This window comes from Somniosus microcephalus, unplaced genomic scaffold (assembly GCF_052327205.1).
Source record: "Somniosus microcephalus isolate GS21.2 unplaced genomic scaffold, FLI_Smic_1.0 unresolved_chr5, whole genome shotgun sequence".
Taxonomy (NCBI): Eukaryota; Metazoa; Chordata; class Chondrichthyes; order Squaliformes; family Somniosidae; genus Somniosus; species Somniosus microcephalus.
Genome location: NW_028225183.1, coordinates 32,012,141 through 32,019,468, shown reverse-complemented (window position 1 = coordinate 32,019,468; position 7,328 = coordinate 32,012,141).

Genomic DNA, 7,328 nt, shown 5'->3' with positions numbered 1-7,328 from the left:
GGGTCCTGGTGCACGAAACTCAAAAGGTTAGTATGCCGGTGCAGCAAGTGATTAAGAAGGCCAATGGAATGTTGGCTTTCATTGCTAGGGGGATAGAATATAAAAATAGGGAGGTATTGCTTCTGTTGTACAAGGTATTGGTGAGACCGCACCTGGAATACTGCATACAGTTTTGGTGTCCATACATAAGAAAGGACATACTCAGTACAAAGAAGGTTCACTCGGTTAATCCCGGGGATGAGGGGATGGACATATGAGGAGAGGTTGAGTAGATTGGGACTCTACTCATTGGAGTTCAGAAGAATGAGAGGTGATCTTATTGAAACATATAAGATTGTGAAGGGGTTGCATCGGGTGGATGCGGGGAAGATGTTCCCCATGATGGGTGAAACTAGAACTAGGGGGCATAGTCTTAGAATAAGGGGCTGCTCTTTCAAAACTGAGATGAGGAGGAACTACTTCACTCTGAGGGTGGTAGGTCCATGGAATATGCTGCCCCAAAAAGCTGTGGAAGCTACATCATTACATAAATTTAAAACAGAAATAGACAGTTTCCTAGAAGTAAAGGGAATTAAGGGTTATGAGGAGCGGGCAGGAATTTGGACATGAGTCTAGGTTCGGAGCGGGCCCAGGGGCCGTATAGCCTGACCCTGCTCCTATTTCGTGTGTCTAATTCTGTTAGATTCAGGAGATGGTTCTGTGATAGTGGATTGGTGGTTAGGATCAGATCAGCCATGATCTTATTGAATGGCGGTGCAGGCTCGAGGGGCCGATTGGCCTACTCCTGCTCCTATTTCTTATGTTCTTATGTTCAAATGAGAAGGTGCTTGAGACCAATCGACTACTGGGGTAGTCGTGGCTGAGTGGTTATGGTTAAAGCGATGGACTTGACATCTATTGGGGTTTCCCCGTGCAGATTCGAATCCTGCCGACTACGGAAATGAAGACGTCGTCCCAAATTACCCGCTTTTACTTCATTTTAACCGTTGCCTTTCGTTTCCTGTGCCGAGACACATTCAAAGCTACAATCAAACAAAGATTCAAGCAGAAAGTAAAACAAGCGCTTCACCCCATTATTACATCAAGGCACCACGAGAGGCCGAGGCCACAGGAGAAATACTACGTTGTTTAATGCTCTTGAAACCGTGAAAGCAATTGTAACCGTCGAAAATATTTCTTTTGCAACGCATTGAAGAAAATGCACGTCGTCCGTGCAGCCATTTTCCAGTTTATGCTACTGCCTTCTGCGATGCTTATTAATGAACTAAGCCAGACCAGCCACTGTTCTCAAACCTGCCGGCCAAGATCATCGGTACATGATAACATAAGAAATAGGAGCAGGATTTGGCCATGTGGCCCTCGATCCTGCTCCGCCGTTCAATAAGTTCATGGCTCTACCTCAACTGAAAATTACCGACCTAGCCCCATGTACCTTGATTTCTGTAATGGGCAAATCCATCTCGGTTAGGAATGTACTCAACGACTGAACACCACAACCGTCTGCGGTAGAGAATTCCAAAGAACCGCAATCCTTACAATTAAGCAATTTCTCCTCATCTCAATTGTTAATGGCCGGCCCCTTATTCTGAAACATTGACCCCGAGTTCGGGACTCCACAGCCAGGGTTAACAGCCTCTCAGCATCCGCACAGTCAAGCCCTGAAAGAATTTATATGTTCTTCCTTCGTACAGTCTGCTGATTTCATTTCACCACTGAAAACAATGCAGCCGCAGATTTATTCTCCAATCACATTCTCTGACACGCACGCGGCCGTATAAAGGGACAAAAGCAGCACACGAGAGAAATGGCGATTTGAATCCCGTTCGTTGTGTTGAATTCCTCAATTTGGCCGAACGCCATATGGAGCAGCAATTTGAATCAGACATTACACTTCATTTCAGTCTCAAAACGTTAAGCGGTCACACACTGCAAACCGCACGCGAAAAGAAAAGCACAAGGCCCGTGCGAGTCACTAAACCGCATTCAAACACAATAATCAAGTCATCTCGGGTCAAAGATTTGATGATTAGAAATTCATACCTCTAGCATTTGGCTGAAAACAGGAGATTGCAGGGGCTGCTCGTTTCTCGGCCATGCCGCCAGCGACAGGAACAAATCACCCGCTCACAACCGAGTCCTCCAACGTACTGGAGCTGATTGTGATGGAGCAGCTCAATCCTCAGGCCCTGATTGGACACATTCAAATGGGGGCGTTCTCGCGACGTTGTATGTGATTGAATCGTTGTTGACTCGTGATCAGGTTGCGGGGCGATGCAAGGAAGCTGAAGTTGTCTGGCAATTGTTATTGTTTCAAGCTTTCCGTTCTTGTCCATGTAAGTGTAAAACGGAGGAAAGTGTAGATAAGGGTTTTCAGAATGGATTATCTACTGTGGCCGATTTTCCTGCTGGATTTTCACGGCAAGAACTCTGCACTTGGAATATTGCTATAAGGGAAGTAGTATATCCAGGCTGCCTGGCAGAAGACTGATCGCTGAAGCGATTGTTCCCATTGGAAGCAGGAAGGCAGCAGCAGTTTGCTCACCACTGTTCATTTCACGGAATGAAAGACTCAATTTTTATACAATAGATATGTTTTCAATAAGTAAAACCTGGTGAAAGTTAAATCTCAAGAGTTTAATTACCTTGCTTGTATAACAATTAAAAGAGTACGCAGGAGACAGAGTTCAGTTAACAGCCATCACTTTCAAGAGAGTCTTCTCAACTCGATGCACTCTCATTCCCATAGTGCATTGCACATCACAACTACGGTAACCTATGTGGAACAATTCAAATACAACATTCAAAATACACAACATCTCCTCCCCTCTTACATTAGATGTCCCAATAGAACCACAACATTTTAAAACACAATAACCTGGGTGGGGGTAGACTTCCTCCCACCATGGCTATAGCCATGGGGATTATACTGCCCCAGATAAATGGTAAGCCTCTGAACTTTAAGTTCAAACGTATAGCTGCCCGCCGTTCTCTGGTAGGATACCGGCGGTCAACCTGACTCTCCAGTTCATTGTCTCTCACAGGTGACGTCAACACAGTTGTAGGCGGCTGAGGTGCCTATATACAGGCCTCCCTTGCTGATGAGATAGGGGCTCAAGCGGCTGCTTTCTCAGAAGTTGAGCCTCTCGGTGCAGAAGGCGGATGACCCACAGCATCACCCAATGGCAGATAAACTGCTGTTGGTGGTTCAGTGGGTGTTGCTGCACTTTGAAGAAGCTGATCGGTGTGTCACTTCCAGACAATGTCCTCAGGTGTCTGTCCAGTGTAGGGTACTGGACCAGTCTTTGCAATGACAGTAGCAGGAACCCACTTAGGTCCAGCACTGTAGTTCCGTGCCAACCCATGTTCACCTGGACTGAAGACTCTGTCTTTGGAGCGTTCTTCACGTCGTTTGCTGTGCTTATCCTGCTGATACTGTACCACGTCTTTCACCTTTGGCGGTTTCAGTCGGTCGAAGTTGGTTCGTAGCTATCTTTTGAGCAGTAGATTGGCAGGTGATGCTTTTGTGGTCGTTTGTGGTGTGTTCCTGTAACTCAACAGGAAACTATACAGGCGCTGATGAAGCATTGCCTGGCCTTAGAGAGTGCTCCATGGTCTGAACAAACCTCTCAGCTAGACCATTGGTCGCAGGGTGGTATAGTGCAGCCCTGATATGTTGTATGCCATTCACCTGCAGGAATGTAGCCATTTCTTGTGACACCCATTGTGGACCGTAGTCTGAGACAAGTTGCATCGGAGATCCACATCGGCTGAACACCTCACCTAACTTCTCGATGGTCTTCTCAGCGGTGGTGAACCTCATTATAACAACCTTTGGCCACTTACTGTGCGCGTCAACAGCCACCAGGAACATTCTCTCCTCGAATGGACCTGCAAAGTCTACATGAATGAGGTGCCATGCTTCCTCTAGAAAGTCCCAGGGGTGAAGAGGTGCAAGCTGTGGCACATTACGAACTCTCTGACATGAGGAACAGGTTTTAGCTTTGTCCTCAACCTATCCATTCATACCCAGCCACCAGAAGTAGCTCTTCGCCATTTCTTTCATACGAACCATTCCGCAGTGTCTGGAGTGTAGTGGCTGTAACACTGGTTTCCGTAGTGATGGTGGAATAACCACTCTCCTCCCCCACAGGAAACATCCAGACTGCACCAACAGTTCGTTTCACCGTAAGAGATATGGTTTCAGGTTTGGGTCATCGCTGACAAGCTTGCCCCTGATGATAATGTCCAGCAGTGCAGACAACACTGGGTCGTTTCTGGTGTTTCGTCGGACCTGTGTAGCAGGCACGTTCTCCACCTGCCTAAAATAGCAGATGTCCAAGCTACGCATCATAGGCTTGGTGACAGGCAGCGGCAACCTGGAAAGACCGTCGGGATTGCCGTGCATGTCAGATTTGCGATATCTAATGTCAAATGTGTGTACAGACAACAGCAGCGCCCACCTTTGCATTCTGCTCGCAGCAAGTGACTGAATCCCTGTATGGGGCCCGAGGATGGTCGTGAGAGGGCGGTGATCTGTTAGTGGGGTGAACTGTCTCCCGTACAAATATTGGAGAAACTTGCGAACGCCATAAACGATGCTCAGTGCTTCTCGTTCTATTTGGGCGTAGTTAGTTTCAGCTCTGTTCAAAGTCCTAGATGCGAATGCTGTCGGCTTCTATTCTCCATTTGGCATGATATGAGAAACGACCGCTCCAACAACATATGACAATGCATTGCAAGCTAACTGTATTGGTAATGAAAGGCTAAAATGCGTCAAAGGCTCTGAATTCAGGAGCGTGTCCTTTGCTGTCATGAACGCCTCCTGACACTTGTTAGTCAATTCCCACTTCTTGCCTTTACATAGAAACCAATGCAGCGGCCTCAGCATCGAAGCTAGTTTCGGTATGAACCGTCATAGTAGTTCAGTAACAATAGAAAAGAACGCAGCTGGCTGATATTTTCAGGTGCTGGGGCATCCTCGATTGCCTTGGTCTTGGACGGTGCCTTGTGAAGGCCTGTGGCATCGATCACATGACCGAGGTACTCAACTGATGCCTGAATAAAATCGCATTTATCCCTGCGAACTCTGAGTCCGCAATCCCTCAGTCTCTGTAGCATTGCGTCCAAGTTACGCAGATGGTCTTGGTCATCACACCCAGTAACTAAGATATCATCTAAATAGCAGTGGACTCCAGGCAATCCACTAACGATCTGGTCCATAGCATGTTGGAAATGCGATGGAGCTAAAGTAAATTCGAAAGGTAGTCGACGATACCTAAATAGGCCCTTGTGCATCACAATAGTCAGCATTTCTCGTGACTGTTCATCCACATGCATTTGCAGGTAGGCTTGACAGAGGTCGACTGGCCCCCAGCAAGTCCCGCAAACAAATCATCAATATGGGAAAGTGGATATTGCTCCACGGACAATACAGGGTTAACAGATACTTTAAAATCTCCAAATATCCTAACTCCACCCCCTTTCTTGAGCACTGGTAAGATGGGCGTTGCCCATTCACTCATGCTGCATGGTTCTAGTACTCAGCTTTCAACTAGGGCTTCTAAGTCACCCTCGACTTTTGGTCTGATGGCATAGGGTACAGGTCGGACCTTCATGAACTTGGGTTTGCTATCCTGCTTAATAGGGAGCTTCACAATAATATCTTTCATGCTACCCAGTTCTCCAATAAAGAATTCTGCATGTTTCTTTAAGATGGCGGGTAAGCCTGGATCATTGTGTGACATCATATAGACTGATGACCAGTCTAATTTTATTTCCTCCATCCACGAACGTCCCAGCAGGGAGGGTTAGTCTCCTTTAACTATGTAGAGTGGTAACTTCCTAGTTTGTTCATTCAACTAAACTGTGACCTCAGTGATATCTCTCACGGTTACTCTTTCACCAGAATATGTCTTTAATGCTATGTTAGCTAGCTGAAGTGGAAGGTGCTTTAATGTATTTTTGTAGACTGTCTCTGACATAAGAGATACTGCTGCCCCGGTATCGATCTGCATTCGCACAGGCTGCCCCTCTAACAAGGGTGATAGCCAGTAGCCATGCGAATCCCCAGCTACAGTCAGCACGCTCAGTGATCATTCCTCCTCTGACGTGTCACTTGCCTCTGTTTTGTCCTGTTCTACAGAGCCGACATGCTTCTTTGTCTTTTGTCTGAATGTTTCTTTTCTTCCTTCCGTCTTTGACGTTATCTCTGTGTCCTTTTTATTTCTGCATGTGCGCTGACAATGTCCCTTTTTACCACAACTGTGGCAATCCATGTCCACTCAACAGCATGCAGACGCAAGATGCCCCGTTTTGCCACAACGGAAGCATGGCCCTTGGCTCTCTGTTCTTACTTTGTGCACTTTTTCTTTTGTACCCAAATGTTGAGCTTCCTTAGCTGCCAACTCCGTGGAAATACTGATTTCAATGGCCCTTTGTAGTGTCAGATTAATCTCCATTAATAGTCTCTTCTGTAAGGCTTCAGTCAGTTCTCATACCATACACTAGCCTATCTCTTATAGTATCATTTAGCACGTCATTAAACTCACAGTGCTCTGATAGTCTTTTTAGTGCAGCTACAAACATGGTCACTGTTTCTCCTTCTTCCTGGTTACGCCTGTGGAACCTAAACATTTCAGCTACGACTAGGGGTTTGGGTGAAAAATGCCCTTTTAGTATCTCCACAATTTCGCTATATTGTTTAGTCCCTGGTTTATCTGGATGCACTAAAGTACGCAAAAGATTGAAAGTCTTTGGTCCCATCACACTTAACAATGTAGGTACTACTTTGTTCCCTCCAATGTCATTTGCTTGTGTGAAGTATTCAAATCGTTCTGTGTATGAGCTCCATTGTTCGACATTCTCATCAAATGGTCCAGTGTTAACGACAATTCCAGCCATTTTCCTTCTCTCAGGATCCTAATTATCATTCACTAAGGATCCTTCCAATGTTGAACTCAACGAACATCACTATCAGTTATTTAGTGCTTCAATTCACAGGTCGTTTCACAGTCGAATAAGTGTCCTTCCCGATTTAATCACTGCTTTTACTCCCCTTTTTCAAGTCGTTAGAACATTATACGCCATCTCGTCTTCCCGACATTGCAAGCTCCTTTATCCTCGAGCCAGCCTCACTTTAATTAACTGTCCATGGCAAAAATAACAGTTTTAAACACGTAAAACATATAAGTATGTGAAGGGGTTGGATCGGGTGGATGCGGGTAAGATGTTCCTGATGATGGGTGAAACTAGAACTAGGGGGCATAGTCTTAGAATAAGGGGCTGCTCTTTCAAAACTGAGATGAGGAGGAACTACTTCACTCAGAGGG